Here is an 18877-nt window from a genome sequence, read left to right on the forward strand (position 1 = left end):
GACGCGGGCACATCCATGCGAGGACACGGCGGGGAGACCTCTAGGCGCCAAGGAGCCAGCTGCAGGGACGGCCCTCCTGGCACGTCCAGCTGGGACTCCAGTCTCCAAGAGCGTGCGGGTTGGAGCTTGTGGCGCACAGTCCTCAGTCCCTGTTACAAGAGCCCCAACAAAACAATCAGGGGAGACCCAGCCCCGGCACAGGGACACGATTCCAGAGCCCGGTGGCCACTCGCTGTCTGTCCCAAGGAAGCGGGGCTGGCATGCGCGCTGACCACGGACGGGACGCGCCCAGAGGCCACCCTGAGACCCCGCGGCTTCCAGGGCACAGGGCCACCTCGCTTTGTGACAGCCTTTGTGACAGGCTGACCACAGAGGATCAGCTCCCCTTCCCGCCTTGGGATCCATGGTAAGTGGGTTACTCGAAGCCCCCTTTTGGTACTCACACCCCTTGCCAGGCAAACGGTCTGTCTCCCCACTCTGGGTGGATGCCTCGGGCTCAGTCCTGAGACTGGTTTCGGGGCCTCAGCACAGGACCCAGGGCTGTTCCCCAATCCTGGTTGCCCTTCAGCCTTGGCCTCAAGGACACGTCCGGGAGATGCTGTGGAGCTGAGGCACGTGGGCCACAGCTTGGCCCCCGAGGCTGTTGGCTGCGACCTTCTAGATGAGGGGATCTGCAGCCACACCCAGCCTGGCAACAGGCTGAGGGGAGCCCACAAGTCACCTCCTATAGTCGACGTCGCAATGCACAGGCCAGACTCAGCAGCAGAAATGACGCCTTTTGTCGTCAACTGAGTGGTGTTCTAGCTGCTGGCGACACAGCGTTTGTGTGGCCAGAGATGGCGGACGAGGGTCCTCAGATGCCTCCACTGCCTTTGGACTAACTCCCTTTTCTTTTTTTGCTTCCATTAGTGTAAACCAAGAGATTCTGCCTAAATCAACAGGGCTCCAGGGACCGACCACACGTCACAGCATCCTGGTGTCCTCGCAGGACCGCAGGGCCCAGACGCTCTCGCTGCCTTTGCCTCAAACCTGGGGGGAAGGGAGCGCTGGGGGTGCAGCCTTCTGATCACAGCTCTCCAGGGAAAAGAATTGTTTAAATATTTGATGAACTTTCTCCTCTCTCATCATTTAAACAACAATAAATGTAACCTATCAATTTACATTATGATCCTTTTATTACATTATAATCAAGTGCCAAGTGCTTAAAGATTTATGAGGAGATATTATTATGAAGGCAATCATGAGGCATCCCAGGCAGTGGGGAGAACAGTTCTGAAGTGAGGGGTGCAAAATGGGGTGCCACAATCAGTGTGTTCGGCCTCAGGGAGAAGATGTGGAAATCACAACAAAATAACAGCGATAGCCCCCAGGACCTGGCCCAGCCTTCCCAGGGCCACTGGGGACGGGGACGGAGGCTGCAGAGAGCTCACCCATCCCCCCAAGCAGACCTGTCCCTGTGGCCAGTCCAGGCTCCCCTGGACGGGCGGGGCGGACCCGGGAAAAGTCCGATCAGAACCGCCACACCCCAGCGGGAGGCCTGCAACAGCCCACAGTGGTCAGGAGAAGAATGAGGACCCATGAGGCCCGCAGCCACCACCCCATAGTCCCAAGCTTGGGGCCGTTGTGTTTCCTGGCCTCTCAGAAGGTGGCATCAAGCAGAATAAACAGTCTGCTTTTCCTTATTGCTCTGTCACTGTAATCCAGAAACAAACACACCCTCAGATGCCCTCCGCTATCTCCCCAAAGCCACTATCAGTTACTTTATCTCCTCCTTGGGATTTCCTGCTTCTTTTGCTGGAGAGGGAGCAAAAGATCAAGAAAGAGAGAGAGCACCCACACTTTCTCTTGAGAAATCATGATTATTGGGCAACATTTTCAAAAGTGTAACATGGGTGAGATTTGGGGCACACAGAATGATTTGGGGAGGCACAGGCAATGCTTTTTGCTTGTTTGTTGTCGTATTTTTTGTCTACTATAAAACACACTGGGAAAAAAATGACTGGTTCTATAATAATAGCTAGCATTTACTCAGGGTTTGCTGTGTTAAGGTGCTGTTCAAAGTCTTTCCACGCACCAACTTTTTTAATCATCACAACTCTATGAACTCTATGCAGAAGGTGCTCTCGCTCACTCATTTTATAGATGAGGAACAGAGGCACAGAGAGGTCAAGAAACTCACTCAAGGTCACGCAGCTAATAAGTAGTGGAGCCAGGACTCCTAGCCAGGCAGTCTGGCTCCAGAGCCAAGCCCTTAACCATTACCAAACCTGTGATTTTGCAGATATCATGGCAGTGCAATCAAGTACCTTTTTACTATTAAATTGAAGGCTAGGAAGTCAACTTAAAGAAAATATTATAAACAACAGGAAAGGTGGCATGGGGATGTATTAAAACTTTTCTAGGTGGTGAATGGCACTTGAGAACTCTGAAAGACAACTTGGTATTAAGCTTCACTTCATGGATCCCTAGTGGATGCAATTTAGCGGAGACTTTGGGGAGCCTAGAGAATTGTTTCTGATATTTAAGAAATGCATTAAGTCCCGAGGCAATTTAATGAGGAAAGGATAGTCTTTTCTGAAAGCGGTATGGGCATCGTAGATTTCCACAGTCAAAGAATGACATGGTCCCCCTCTGCACACTGCACACAAAAATTAACTCAAAATAGGTCACAGACCTGAGGGTTAGAACTAAAACTATAAAACTCTTAGAAGAAATAATAGGCAACTTCCCCCTCCAAGAAGTAGAGCTTAATGCTCCTTCTGCTGAGGATGGACCAGACTTAGTGATTCCTTTCCAAAGAATAGAGTGAGAAGAAGAAAAACGCTCACTTTTCAGTGGAGGAAGCTGGCAGACAGCACATCGCGTGGTGAAGGTTAATGTCACGAGTGAGAAAGGTTGATATCAGATGCCCCCGATATGATGTTGTAAGAAGGGTCTCTCACCTCTGTGATAGTGTTCCCCAAAACACATAACCTTTGTCTGCTCCTGAGAGAACATCAGACAGTTCCACAGGGGGTGGGGGAGCATTCTATAAAATATCTGACCAGCCACCTCCAAGCTGTGAGGGTCGCGCAGAGCAAAAGACAGACACTGCCACGGGCTGGAGAATGCTAAGGGGCCACGGCCACTAAGTACCCAGCAGCCTGCGTTCCACATTAGTGCAGAAGTGGAGAGTTTTCGTGAAAATCTGGAGTTTCATTAATGATCACATCCTGCTGATGGCTTCTGAGCTGTGACAAATATACCTTCGTTCCAGCAGATGTTAACTTTAGGGATAGAAGGGCTTGCAGGAGCTCCGTGTGCTATCTTTGTAACTTTTCTGTGAATATAAAATTATTTCAGAATAAAAAGTTTTTGTCAATGGACAAAGCTTCAGTTTCATTCAACTACTCTATACTTAGTTCATGGTTTTATCCACGTATATAGAATGCACCCAAGAGATACAGCCATAAGAATGAATATACCATTTATTTACTTTTAGCAGCATGCAGGGAGCGATAAACAGTCCTCTTTGGGGGCTGAGTTAATTTTCGCCTCAGCTCACCAAACCCCGCCATCATGAACCTGGACAAGAACACGTTCGTCGTATTGATTTAGTATCTGATTACTCTCACCGACTTCCATTTCCCTCCTTCCCTAGGGCGGCCCTTCGAACGTGTGCCTCTGTGACTCTACCTGGCCTTAAAAATGTGAGCTTGGCATGTGTGTAGAGTAATCTGCATGAACAGTGACACCGAGCATAGACGCCCCAGCCCCCTGCCATGAGTGTATCTGGTATGTTCCTTCTGCTTTTCATTTCTCCCTGGTGGACATTCTCCATTTTCCCAGGGATGAGCACCAGGATACCGCCAAGCCCCCCGACTCCACCCCTTGAAAACATGCTTCCCTCAAGATGGCCCTTTGCAAGGGACATGCGTGGGAATTTTCTGGGCGCACAGTCACAGGGTCAAAACCTCTGGGCCTTGGGTTCACAGATCCTACTGTTCACCAAGTGCTGCCATATTGCTTCCAGAATTCTCACAGCCGAGCAAAGCTTCTTTGTACCCCTGGTCCTCGTCATCATAACGTGTTAATGTTCAGAACCTGCACAGATCAAAATCTGGCCCTCGGTTGAGGTCAGAGAGGGATGATGGTGGAAAATGGCATCCTAATATGTATTGGATACATTAAGCATTTCTTCTGACCATGGCTTGTTCTAAGCTTTTTGTGTGGGGGTCAATTTAATTCTTGCAACAGCCCTTTTCAGTGAGCACCATTTTGCGCGCCATCTTACAGCTCAGCAAGGTAAGGTGACCTGCCCAGCTAGACTCATGCTGATATTTGGCCGGAAACAGCCTACTGGCCACTGCATGCCTCTGTGGTCCCATCTCAGCCCTGACAGCCAGCGTTCAGCCAGGGCCCAACCTGCTCCCCAGCCTGACCATGTGGGCTTGGGATTCCTGAGCAGCATTTGTGTTCTGAGCTTAATTAAATTGTAAACCACCCTCCCTACTACGTCACTCAGTACTTCTGCATCCCTAGAAGGCGTCCATTCTGCCCAAAGGGTTAACACGCTAAGTCCTGGAGCAACCACAAAGTTGTCTGAGGCCCCGGAGAGGAATGGATACTTCCCACCTTTGACCCAATTTATAAAGTTAAAAGCTGTTATAAAGCCAAGGAAGAGGCTCCTTTGGAAACGGGGGGCAGGAACACCCCATGCACACGCCAGCGCCGTGTGCCCACGACAGGGCCGCAGCTGGAGGCGTAATCACCACACAGCAGGCAGGCCCTGCCAATTAGGCTTATCGGGGGCAGAAGGGGCAGGAAGACGCTTTTCCTCCTGCTTGTTTTCCTGCCTCATGAAAGAAGTCAGTTCCCATTTTTTATCTCTGAGTTCCCACCAAGCTCTCTCGTGAAGAGGGAATTCTGACAGAAAGCAGGTTTAGCTATCTCACTCCCGTTAAGCCCAGGGTCAACCAGCCTGCCCCAAGACCAGGCTTGGGGGAAGAAAAAAAAAAATCAGAAACAGAATCCAAGAGCTTCTTGGCAAAGAAGAAAGACCAGTCAGACCTGTCCAGCCAAACCCTCTTTGGCCTCTGCCTGCCTCATCTTCCCTACAGACTTGAGAAATTTCCCACTAGGTTCCTTGAGCTTCTCCCCCAGGCAGAAAGAGGTGGGGACAGTGGGCAATCCAGTTGGGGTAATTTGAAATATCAGTTTCGCAGCAAAAAGGCAGCCCCTGGGTAGAACCTTAACACTTAACTGAGGCTAATTGCATACTGAGAACAGTGTATTTATCAATTGCATCTCTCCTTGCCCCTGCTTTCGCCTTCCAAAGAGATAAATTACTGAGGCAGATAAGGATCCAGCTTTCAGGGTGATCAAATGAACGCCAGGAGTCCTCCAGATAGGAACGGTTTGTGAAACCCAGCTCCTGCCCACTCTGAGTGAGCCAGCTAAGGGGGGACTCTGCCAAGAATGTAATGGCCTCATGGGTAGTTGGCGTCTCCTCCCCAACTTGGTCCATTACACAGGGGTAAGGGAATTTGCTTTTAAAGTATCTTTTGCAGTCTCTTCTAATAAATCACTCAGCAATTTCTGGTGCTTGTTGTGGTCGGTGGTGTTGATCCATGGTGAAAGGACGTGGGCTGGTTTCGGGGCTGGATTTTCCACCAGGCACAGACCGACCACAGCGAGGGAACCGCCAAAGCAACAAACAAGATGGCGGCCTCCAGGCCAAAGAGTGTGTGACGCTACCCTGGGGGCTGCACAGGCTCCCTCTGATGTCAGCCAGGACTTCACGGTAGACTCCTGGAGTAGCCACATGGATTCCCCAGCTCATGCCTGAGAACCAGTCTTCATGAGCTGAGCATTCCAGTAAGCAATTTGTACTCAATGGTGGGGAAACTCAAGGCCCTGAACACAAGAAGGCAACCTACCCCAGCCCGGGGGTGCCCAGGAGAGTCTTTTGGCCTCTGTGTAATACTTCCAGGCTTGGCTTAGGGTAGATTCCATGAAATGTCTCCAGAGTTGGCGCAGCTAATACTTTCCCTTTGAGGTACTACCCCGGTCGAAGCTCTTGCTTTCAGCAGTCGGGATGATTACACTGACATTTGCCCTGAATGTTCTCCTTTTGTGTTTAGTTCATCCACTTACTCTTAATTCAGCTTTGTCCCACTGGGTAAGAGACCAGGCCTTTCTCCCCAGCCACGTGTCCTCATGCAGATTAGTAGGCAGTTATCAAATCATGTCCCCTCTCTACACCCCACCCCACCTCAATCACCACTTAACCAAACTACATACATATATATTTAGTTCTTTTAATCTTTTTTCTCATAAGGTTCTAATTTTACATTTTCCAGGGTATTTTGGATTTGGCAGAATAGCCTTGGTCTGTGAAGAGTAGAACTTAATTATCAAAAGCTGAACCAGAGTGAGCAATCCATCACTGAGTGACACATCCCTGCCTGTGTTCATTTGAAAAACATTTTTTTGTGGCTCTTGGAAGAAGGGTTAAAAAAAAAAAAAGCTGTCAGAACCAAAAAAAAAAAAAAAGAAAGAAAGAAAGAAAGAAAGAAAGAAAGAAAGAAGAAATCCATGCTGGCATTCATCACCCCACCACACAACCACATAGCGGATCAGAATGTCACAATTTGGGGGATTAAGAATGGAGAACGTTCATTTGGCTTCTTTCTTGCTGTCCTTTTCTTCTTTTGCTTTTGCTTTGGTTTGAAACTGGATCTAAAATGTCTCCTAGCATGTGAAAGTCCGTCATGTAAGATGCCTCCTACAGTAAACACCATCTTTTTTGACAAGGTTTGCATTATAATTAAGGCCTGTCTGAGCACTTACCCAACTGTCAATTCCACTGTTTTCCTTAAGAAGCAGGGTTTTTTAACAGCCAGATAAATGCTCTCTGTGGCCCAGCCCAGTGGCACAGTGACACCCAGTGGCCATGTGAAGTCATGGCCCCTGAGCGGGGCCCCGGAGGGCTTGGCTCCAGGAAGGCTGAGGCCCAAGTTTCCTGGGGATGAATATGGCATCACCTCACCAAGGGAAAATGAACAAGATTAGTCAAAAAGGAGCCTCCCTGGTGGCACAGGGGGTTAAGACACAACCTATGAAGCAATCTGCAGCCACTGCAGCACAAGTTCCATCCCTGGCCAGGGAGCTACCCACATGGCATGGCAGACCTCTCCTGACTTGCCCGCTGCTCCCCTCAGCAGTGTATTTCAGTGGATCTGCCTGTTCTGTTCCCCACTCTGTCTCCGGTGAATCCACTCACCCTCTCCCCCCCACCACATCTCTGGCCTGTACCCCAGCTCTCGTATGCATAAATAAATATATCTTTTTTTAAAAAGGGAGCCAATCTTGAAGCACAGAGCTTGTTTTGTGCTTATTTAAATGAGATGCGGCAGGTAACAGTACCTTGTGGAGGACTAACCAAACCCACCCAATCCCCTTTTGGGCAATGCATTCCAATGTTTCATCTCCGCAGGGAGAAGATGGTTTTATCAGTTGATTTGTATTCCAGCCACTTGAATGGAAGGAATAGACTGATGAAATAAACATTGTGGTAGTCAACAGACCCCACAGAGCCTCACCCCGTAATCGCTTCGTCCATCACCACCTTTATCCATCATGCACAGACTTCCACGCAGCAAGGGGCGCCTGGTTCCCCTGCGGGGAGCACCGTGAACTCTGACATCAACTGTTGCAGCTTCAGCTAATATTTTCCGGAAACATGTATTTGTCATCTCCCTCCTCTAAGTTCTTCCAGGTTCCTTCGGAACACACACAGCAAAATCACTTTGTCCAAATGAGTGTTTTTTCCCCTTTTTCAGTTTGTTGTACATATTGGGCACGACCAAAGACATTTCCCTCTGGCGTGTTAAAGCCTCCCGTTTCCTCCAGTGGCTGTTTCCCCTTGGAGCAGATTGAGTCTTGGGGCCGCACCCCATATGTCAGATACAGAAATGGGAGAGCAGCTCATTTCTAATGGGCCCCTTTCAAAGAAACATGAGCTCCCAAAGGCTGACCCCAGCGATGAACAAATGCTCAGACAATGCACCGCGGTGATGGGGAGATAAATACAGCAGATGAAGGATCGACCCGCTTCAGAGACTAGGTCCGAATGAGCTCCCGTGTCTAATCTGTTGCGTATCTTTTACACAGAACTGGCCCACGGATTCTTAAGGGCCACCTCGCAAACCTTAAAGCACAAGACCAGAAAAGAAATTAATGAAAATAACGATAATGCTCAAGCTACTGAATGTTTCATTGGGCAATTACTTTCTCCCAGCAACTATTCATAAACACTTTCCGTGTATGGACTCAGTTAGCTTTCATATAACACTCCAAGGTGGTACCATGATCATTGCTGATGTAAAGATTAGGAAACTGAGGCACAGAGAGGTTGATTCTTCCGGCAAATGTCACCCACTTATCAGGAAGCAGAGTTGGGGTCCTTGGCAGGAAGGTGACTCCGGGGTCAACCTTTATAATCCTTTCAACAATTGGCCAATGAGATGCATTTTAGTAGAAAATAAAACCTACAGAGCCTCACCTGTTCACCGATTAGTCCATCACATTTTACCGAGTCTATGGAATTTAACACAACAAGATGGGGTCATGTTCATTTGAAAGCTGGGAAGACTGCAGGTAGCTGTGGCAGGGGAGGACTAGGCCTGGCATCGCTAGTTCTCCATGTAGTGAACTTGACCCCAGGTGCTCGCCAGCGTGGACCCAGATCCTGGTACCTGCATCTAAACAGCAAATATCTCCGTGCCTGTGTTCTGCTCTGGGTGGGGGTCATCACTGGTCCTCAGGAGAGTCTCAAGCCTACTCTTCTTTCCATTTTCTGAGGGTTTTGTTGTCACCAAAAGTGAAAAATAGTTGTAGTATTAAAGGACAACTCCTCATACGTTTCCAGGGCCTTTGGGCCAACTGGGTGAGGGACAGATGAGTGCTGTTTCCTGGAAGTGTGGGAGGAGGTGCCACTTGGAGTGAGCTCAAGGGGGATCTGGAGCTGATACCCTGATTGCAGGGACACCGTCAACTCCCTCCTCACCCTCTGAATTCACTCACCTCCAAGACCTGTCCACACCCCAGGCCCACATAGTGCTTTTCTTGCTAGGATCACTTCTCACAAATTCTCTCCTTCTCGAAACTTCTCTACCCATGATGATTGTAATCTATCACTAAAACTTTAAGTGATAGATTGTAATCTATCACCTTAACTTTAAGAAGAACATATCAGCTCTTTTCATTTTAGTTCCCAAAGCCAGCACTGGCTCCCCATAGCTGACAGAATAAAGTCCTAATTCCTAGACCCAACCCTAAGTTTACACTCTCATCCAAACCCCCCCCAAGCACTTTATGCTCAAGCCAAACCTAACAAATTGTCCTGCCTTTGAGTCTGTGCAACCCCTTTTCCCTCTACCTGTAGGACTGCAACATTGCACAACTCCAGGGGTGTTTTCATCAGCGGCAACATAGCCGACTCCCACTGGAGTGGGTAGTACACAACCTGCACAACTGTACCTGGTCACCCGGTCTTTTGGATCCTCTACACCCGCACACCATTGCTCTCCATCTAAATCAGGATTTCTCATGAGCAGAACATTGACATTTTAAGCCAGATCATTCTGTGTTGTGGGGTCCCACCCTGGACATCAGAGCTACAATCTTGCCCCCTCCTCTAGGTGGGACATCTGAAAATATCCCTAGACCTTAAGTCATGCAGAAGGCACTGTCACTGGTTGGGAGTCACTGCTTTCCACTTCACCCAAATGTGAGGGTTCATGCTCATAGCTACCCATCTCACAATGCTGAGTGTGCACTCACTTGTCAGGGAAGGCCCTACAACTAACTCTACTCCCTGGTCCTCCGGTAAGCCACTGGACCCTTTATCTTACCTGAATCCTGATGTATGTGTAACCACTCTGCTCCCTACTAAAGCAGAGCTTGTTTCAGCAAATGGGTCCAGATTTAGTCCATTAGCTTAAAATAAGTGAAAAATTCTAGCGTTGGGTGAAATCACACAATGAAGTATCATTAAGCGCTACAGCTTGTCAAGGCGGGCGGCAGGATGGAGTTGAAAGTCGCAAGAAGGGCACAAAGGATGGGCAGGGGCAGCTGGCTTTCATTTGGGGAGGTCGTCGAGGACTCCCGCATCTGTGATGCAAATGAAGAACAGAGACCCCGACGACGGAACTGTCATCAGCAGAATGGCTTCGACTGGCACAGCCACAGCGCTGGCGCTTGGCCCCATCTGGGCAGCGTGGCCTGTGCGATGACACGGGGCTGGAACCAGGAGGTCAAAGAACCAGGTTAGGCCCCCGACAGCCAGAAAGGTCCTGCCAGGGTGCCAGGCTGGGGGCTGATGGGAAGTGGTGCCCAGGGACAAACCCTCTTCTGACAGCCCCTGGGTGCGCCAGTTGGAATCTCCTGAAAGAACTGGACCCCACTCCCGTGTCTCTCCCCATCTCTCCTGCCCTATCTCTCCGTGTCCCTGTTTTAGTCTCTGTCACTGTTTCTCCTCCCGCAGAGCTGTCTCTGTCTCCCCCCGTGTCTGCGTCCCACCGTCTCGTGTCTGCCTTGGTCTCGGTGCTTCGCCATCTGTATCCCCCGGCCCCTGGGTCTTTGCCTCTTCCTCTTCCCTGACTCTGTCTCTCTGTCTCTGTCTCCTGTCTGCTTCTCCAGCCGCCCTTTTCAGTCTTATGCTTTTGTTTCTTCTCTCTCTCGCTCCTGTCTCTGCATCTCTCCTGCCCCCCGAGAGTCAACCTGATGGGCTAGTCCCTGGAGATTTCAGCTTGCCCCTGGAGGTGCTTGCCACATAGTAAAATGCAGCCCAAGTTTTGTAGCATCTGGCTACGGTGGCTCCTTGCACCCCCACCCCACGTTCTCAACCCCTGTCTTCTTCCTGAAGCCCTGATGCCTTCCCTGAAGTTCCAGACCATGGCCATCGAGTGCACCCCAGGGTCCCACCGCCCACTCCTCACCCCCAGCAGACAGCACCCACTTCTCTTTCCTAAACAAACCCCAAGTAGCGCCGTCAGAACAAACCACTCCAGTGAACTCCACCCAAGATCACAGCAAATCAGGAGACACAAGCAACAGCATGGATGTGTCACCCCAGACTCAGGCGCCTTCCGAGGCAGCCCCACCTCAGCTGTCACAGGAGAACAACAGTGGCGTTGCCGCCTTTCCTGCCGGGACTCAGCGCTCTGCGTTTCACAGAAAGGGGCCTCTGTAGTCTTCATGATCTGTGATTAGCCTGTTCCCCAAATTTTGAAACTGAGGCTCACAGAGAAAATATAACTTTCCCAAGGTCACCCGGACAGCAAGTCACCCGCCTGGGACACAACCCCAGGTCTGTGTGACTCAAGCACCAAATTGAAACTGTTCTTCCTCCCATGCCAGCAAAAAGCTTCTAATCGCTTCCATTTATGGACCACATACCGCATGCCGATCCCGATGCAAAGCATGCCGTACGCCTCATCTTACTGGAAACTCATAATCGCATCAGGTAGCCAGCGCACCTATCACCTCCCATCAAGCAGATGAGGAAACTAAAGACCCACGAGGTGAATTTACCCGCCCAAGGTCACACAGTCAGTTAAATAGCAGAGCCAGGGTGATGGGCTGTGAGCAAATTAATAGATTCCAACTGGCATCTCTACATTTATATTTCCGCCTCCGCTGAGGTCCCTACCACTGCAAGTAATCCTGAAAATTCGTCATGAAGCTTTCAAAACAATTTATGCAAACAAACCTCAAGTGGGGCTATTTGTATTGGCAGCCCATTTCACTTAACCACCCACAACAAGGAACAGATGGCCGAGTGCTGGAATCGCCTGCAAAGAAAACAGGAGGGGCCGAGGCCTCAGAAGCTGCCTTCCTTCCCCCGTGCCTGGCCAGCTCTGTGACGATTACAGACTTGTTCTTGTTTATGTCTTTGATTCCCTTGTTATTTTATGTACTTGTGAAACCGACCCTGCATTTCATGAGACAAGTTTGTTCAAAGACCATTTGCCAACCATCTTTGGTTACCAGGAGCCTGGCTTTCGACACGGAGCCTGAAGTCCTCTCCTGATGGAGTCTTCTGGAAAGGGGCGACAGCAGGAAGGAGAAACCGCCTGCAGATGTGGGATTAGAGATTGGCAAGACCTTCAAGACAAACATTTGGAGAGTCATATTTACCTGCCTTTTTTTTACACCTTTGTTTCAACTGGGCATTCGCCACTCTGTGGGGGACAAATCCTGGATTCGAATCTGTCCTTGGCCAGCTGTGTTGACATTAGACAAGTTGGGTAAACTCCGCGAGGCCTCGGTGAACTCGCGAAGGAGGGTATCAACACTCTTGGCGGGGTCACCGTGATATTTAAATGACATTTGGGTGATGCCTAGATCTGAGTGATTTGTCCATTATAAAATGCTACTCAACTCCAATTGCTTTCCCCCGTACCGGCCACGTGGCCCTCTCTGCCACAGCCCCGTTCATCCACCAATGAGTCCTGCTGAGTGTGTATTATTTTCAAGATACTATGGAATGGGTCTGGAAACGATTCAAAGAGATTTAAGTCATGGGTCTCCACCCCAGAGGGAAAATTTCTAGGACTGCAGCAAATGGTATTTTCCAAAGATTGCAACAAAAATACCTCCTGCCCCAGATGTTCTTAAGGTGTGTCTTTGACCCTTCTCGCACGGAGAAGCTGGATCTTTTTCTCCCCCCGTGAATCCTGGCAGGCTGGAGACTTGAGGTGAGAGTGACGAGAGGCATGTCTGGGGCTAGTTTCACGGCAGGAAACAGCGCCTCCACCTGGTTCTCTTGGGGTATTTGCCTTTGGTGCCCTGAGCTGTCAGGGATGAAGCCTGCGGCAGCCATGATGGGAGGGAGCGCAGTCTACATGGAGAGGCCCCGTGGGGACATTCCAGTCAACAGTCAGCATCCAACCACACCAGACTCGTAAGGAAAGACATCTGCAGATGGTTTGTGCCCCAGCCATCAAGTCACTTCCACTCTGGAGAAGCAGGAGAGGGATCTTTCTAGAAGAGCTGCCAGATACCATGGCATCTGAGATAAGCCTACCCTTTCCTTGTTCCTGACCCACAAGCTGCATAGACATAATACCCTGTATGTGGAGGGAGGGTACAGCCATAGGGAACTGGAACAAGGAAGCAAAACGGATATAGAGGTGGTTCAGTTGGCAGAAACGCATCAAGACAGGAGCTGAGAAGAGAGAAGAAATGTGTGGGCTGGCGATCAGGAAATACTTTTTGAGGCAGTAAAGGCAAGAGTTAAGCCTTCATTAAAATGGGTATTATTGGGATAGGGGAGTGCAAGGTCAAGAGAGTTCACTTATTAACAAAAGAACCCATAACTCAGTATGTCTATAATGATTAGAGTAATAACAATTATAGTAATAGCTAATGATGTGGGGTGACAATTTTAAATACTTACCAATTATTGTTTTTCCCTGGTATTTCCTGTTACCTCATGACCCCTTCCTACCTTTTCAGCAGCTCCACCATATGGCATCCATTGCCTCGAGGAAGGGGTGTGAGAGCAAAACAGAGAAAAGGTATTTCTGAGCCGGATGCCTGGACCCCTGAAAGTCCTCAGGAAGGACATGATGAGGAAGAGCCGTATTTACAGCCTCCCTGCGTGAGGGAACTAGTCCCTGGTGGTGGAGGAGCCTCTGAAGAAGCCGGGAGGACTTAGATCTCTTGGGAGCAGGATGAAGGTTCTTGAAATGTGACCCACACATCCCACCCCTGCCAGATACGCTTATGAAGCCCCAAAGTCGGAGACCCCATGTCCCTGTCCCCACAGAGGCACTCCGGCGGGTGAGAGCTCAGACCAGTGACCAGCCGAAGGGCTCACGGCGCCTGAGGCTACCCCAGGACCTTCTGCTCCATGGGGAGCACCCAGCAGCCCTTGATGGGAGGCAGGCAGGGTGTTTGCTGAGCCTGCCCAACTGGGGTGCGGAGAGCTGACACGTAGGAGCCCTTGCTCAGGGGAGAGGGGGGGGTCTCAGCAGTGACAGCTACAGACCCGTGACCACAAGTCAGGTGGGAGCGAGGTGGCACTGACCAGCTGGCTTCTAACTTGGCGTAACAGAGAGACGGGGCTGTTCAGCAAAGCAAGGAACATTGTGCCTCCTGCCTTCTGTCTGCCCTCCGGCAACATCTCCACTCACTGAGTATTTGCTGAGCGGAAGGCACCTCCTGGGATGTCCGGGTTTCTCCCTTGCCCATTACAGCAACCCTGTGAGATGCTCAGAGGACGGAAACAAGGCCCAGAGACATCAAGCAACTTGCCCTAAGCCGCTCAGCCTCTAAGCGCAGAATAGAGGTGTGAACCCGGGCATGTCTGACTCCAGAGACCCTGCTCCCAGCACACGTCCCACTCTCTTCTGGACGTTTGTGTCGACATGCGGACTCTCTGCCATTCAGGTTCCTAAGTCAATACTGTCACCTGTGTTCTAAAGCGTGTGCGCCAGGCTGGCGAGGCTGGGAGGTGCTGCCGGAACAAAGGCCTGCACAGGTCAGTGCAGTTTCAGTCACTCTGTACACCCCCTACGATCAGCTGGGGGGTCATGTCCCTAAACTCCGTGTTCAGGGACCCGGGAGCCTGGTTGCCTCACCAGGTGTCACCTTCCCTGAATGGCAGGAGAAGGGGCAAAAGCTTGATGAGACATTGACTCAAAGTTTCTCCCTAGAAGTGTTTCTTAAACGCTCCAGAAACTACCCTGGGCCAGACACTGCCCTGGTGAGCTGCAGTGATGGCCTGGGTGTGGCATCGGGGAACTGTGCTTGGGGGTACAGAGAAGGAAGCAGGTAATTACAGTGCTGTGTGGTTAGACTGAGCTTTGAGAGAAGTAAACCCAGCGGCCCGGGGAGTCTCACCAACAAATGTCCTTTTATCACCGGCCATTGCTGCAGGCAAGCCTCGCCACCGAGGTCGCAACATTAATTAATGAGCTCTAATTGAGTACCTGGTCTCTTGCTTCCACTCTCGTGCCCTGCAGCCCACCGTCTGCCCAGCCACGGAGAGAGATCCCCTTCAAATGGCGCACTCACGGGGTCGCTGCTTTCCTACAACATCCCATGTTCCCGGCACAGGAGACCAGCATCCGTGACTCGGGAGGACCCTTTCCGCCTGCTTCACTCTGGGGCCAGCACCCCCAGCTCTCCTGGCGGGTAGAGTGTGGATGAGAAGTGTGCTCTGCCTCTGGGGCCGCGGGACTCAGAGCTAAGCCCAATGAGCAAAAAGTAGGGGACAAAACTTAGATTCAACTTAGCTGAGTCAGATAGTGACTTCCCCGTTGTGGGGGGCATACAAGCAAAGGATGCCTGGGGGAGATATTTTAGAAAGAATGAAAACATTTAAAAGGGAGGTTTTACTAGCTTAGTCACTTTACTACTCTTCTATTTTGCTTAGTAAGTTCTCTCAGAGCACTTACCATGGTCAAGGCACCATTCCAAGCTCTTCGCAAACAGGAATGCAGGCAGTCCCCAGGGGAGCACCGGGTGGCATGCCCTGGTGCGATCCCATCTACAGATGAGGAAACTGAGGCCGCAGAGCTTGAGGAACTTGCCAGGGTCACCTGGCAAGGCCGTGATGGACAGAGATTTGAGCCCAGGATGGGTGGTTTTAGATGGTGGTATTTTTCCTGAAAGCTGCAGCTTTTACTGTCATGCTGGGGGCAGCTCACTGTCCAGGAGCCTCCCCCTCCAAACACTGCGGCCGATGGGCTTGAAGGTCAGTCTCTGGGCCTGGGCTGCCAAGCTCGCCTCTGAGGGATGTACTCTCTCACCTCACATCGACAAGTGTAGACACCTGCCCTGGGTCCTAGAAGGTGGGGAGAGACTGAGGGTGACTCGGGGTGCAGCAGACCCCCTCCTCTGTGGAGTTAACTCCTTTTATCCTGGAGATTTTAAATGAGCTACCACGGTGGAGGAAAGACTCTCTAGACCCCCTCCCTGCCCTAGGGGCGTTAAATGGGCTGCAGAAATCACCCCTTCAGAATCTCATGGGTCGTCACAGTGTATTTCTCAACTATGCCAAGTCCTCTGCAAATCCAGGCAGCTCTGTAGAGTCCTGCTCCCCGCTGAGGTCACGCCAAGTTATAATAATTCTATTTTGTGGCTTCAGCTTCTCAACACATTCACCTCAAAGAGGAGCAAGAGGCTGGAGACTCACTGAGGGGGTTCGATGGATAGCTTGTGCTCACGCCATGGGCCAGAACCAGTCACGTGACCCACAGGGCCGGGGTGTTGATGTCCTGAGCACCCAGCAGGAGGGGAGAACTAGGTGTGGGTGAGCAGTAAGACATTTTCCACAGCAGGACTGATTTCCTTCCAGATGCTCTCACATCCACACGCACCTTCCTTGTATTTATCAGTGTGCGGCGGGGGGGTGCGTGTAACAGCTTGGGGGCTGTCCGTATTTTCACCAGTCTCCCTTAGAACGTGACTTCCTTGAAGGAGGACCCATAACTACAATTGCTCATTGCCTGGTGAGCGGGTGGAGGGGTGAAAGGTTAGTGAACCCTTTGTGTTAAAGACAATGCACTTACAATTCAGTGTTACTTAGATGTATAAAGTGCTTTCTCCCAAGTTTCAGAACTAGTGTAATCCTAATAGCGTTAATTAAGGTTTCCTAGAGGATTAACATCTGACACCTTTCAGAGGATTAATTATCATTTAGTGTTAAAAGTTGCAACCAAAATCCCCAGGAGAAATTGTAATCTCTGAGCTGAGGCCCTGCTTCTTGGCCCTGACCTTCTGTCCATCCCAGGCAGCCTTGAGGGTGAAAATACGAGAAGCTGCTGCATAAAACTTCTCCTTGTCTTGGTCATGTTATAACGGCGGCTTCCCAGGCTCAGAATCCGTGAGCGAAGGTGGGATCCAAGAGACACCTGGGGGCCGGGGGACATCAGTGGGAAGCGGCTTCTGCTCCAGAACAGTATGTGGCGCTGCAATGAAGCTGCTTTTTAGATGGTGAAGAAGCAGCAGGACCCATTCCAGGGCAGAGATGACTCTGTGCCATGTTAAGAGGAGCCTGCACAAGAGGCAGGGGAGGCTAAGCCTTCACGATTCCTTTTCCTCCCAGGACCTCAGATTTCTCTTCCATATCATCTGCAGCTTCATTGAAATAATCGACTTGTCCCTATAGCTCTGACACATTGACACAATCTGACACAATCTGACACATTGACACAATCTGACACACATCTGACACAATCACCATAGAGAAGGGTTTAAAATGAGTCACAATAGGGCCTCCTCTGATGGCACAGGCGACTAAGCACCACGCTGTGGAGCTGGCCACAGCCTCTGCAGCGCGGGTTCGATCCCGGCCGGTCAGTGAGAATCCCACATGGCGCAGCAGACCTCTCCTGTCTCACCCGCTGCTCCCCTCAGCAGTGTATTTCAGTCAGTCTGCCTGTTCTGCTCCCCGCTCTGTCTCTGGTGAATCCTTTCACCCTCCCGCGCATCTGGCAAGTACCCCAGTTCTTGTGTAAATAAATAAATAAATCTTTAAAAAATAAATAAAATAAAACGAGTCACAATATTCTGTGTTCTTGCCGATTGGTTGACGGGCTGGGGAGTTGCCAAACATCCGAGGTCACGGCAAACTTCTCTCCATCACTGAATGGAATTTTCAGATTAATGAATTTGTCACATGGGGTGGGCACTAGCAATGCCTCCACCACATTCAATTTCTCCATCCTGGCACACATGCTAGACCAGTATTTCCCTCCCCGCGACAGTGAAACCACTGATTTGCTTTGACCAACGGGAAGTGAGCAGAAGACAGCACCGGGGTTGCACACCCCGGTTGCACACCCCCTACTCAGCATTCAGCACTTGATTCATGCTTCATATTGAATGTGGGACCAGATAGAGACATTTTTGAGGTCCCAAACCTTGTAAAAATCAGAGTCCCCCAACTCTCTCTATGTAATTCAAAATAAAAGCAAAAGTAAGATACAAAAGCCAAAATACAGAAGGATGCTCCAAAACATGTTTTAAGTGTATGTCTAGAATTTCAGATTACCAGATTCAGGAAGAGTCAATGGAAGCAGAAACTTGAAGGTGGGGGAAGTTGCCCCACTGTGGTTATGTGCTGAGCTCATAAAGTCTTCAGCTTCAAGTGAATGAATAAACATTCACGTATCCTGGGCAATCAAGAAAAGTTGAACTATAAATGGCACTTAGTCATCCTGTCACCATTACCTTGTAGCATTAGGAGAACTGTGAGGGTCTGGGGGTGGAGTAGGATGGGGGTTGCTAGTTCGTTGAAACTCATCATTTAATCCCTGCAATGCAACAGTTTAAACTGATTGTTAATAGCTGCTGGCTGGGGCTCCCTCCTGGCTCACCCGTGGCTACTCCCTGGGGCTCGGTGCAGATTTCTCCACCAGCAGCACCCCCACCAGGGAGGATGGTGCTCAGCAAGTTGGGAAACAGCTGAGACGGCCACACTCCCTCCCCCCAGGCAGGCCCCCACTTTGCCATGTCCCTGTTCCAGTTCAGTCCGAAAAGACTGGCCGCTTTCTGAGAAGGTATGTCTCTGCCACGTGGAACCAGGAACCCGAGATCTCCACCCCAGTGCCCCCGAGAGGTCACCTGTCCTGTCCAGCCACCTTCAGCGATGCCCCACTGAGGAACCGGGGCTGGTGCTGGCACCTGGATTCATTTCTGCCCCGACAGAAGCTCCTGAGTCACTCTTGGGTTTATTAAAAAAAAAAAAAAAAGGTGGGGTGGGGGTGGGGATCCTCCTATACTGTGAATGAAAATATACATTTTTTTAATGGTGTGGCCATTATGGGGAAAAATGGCAAAAATTAAAAAATAAAAATAGGGGCCTCCCCTGGTGGTGCAG

Source organism: Talpa occidentalis, unplaced genomic scaffold (genome assembly GCF_014898055.3).
Source record: "Talpa occidentalis isolate TD23 unplaced genomic scaffold, MPIMG_talOcc4v2.1 talOcc4.17, whole genome shotgun sequence".
NCBI lineage: Eukaryota > Metazoa > Chordata > Mammalia > Eulipotyphla > Talpidae > Talpa > Talpa occidentalis.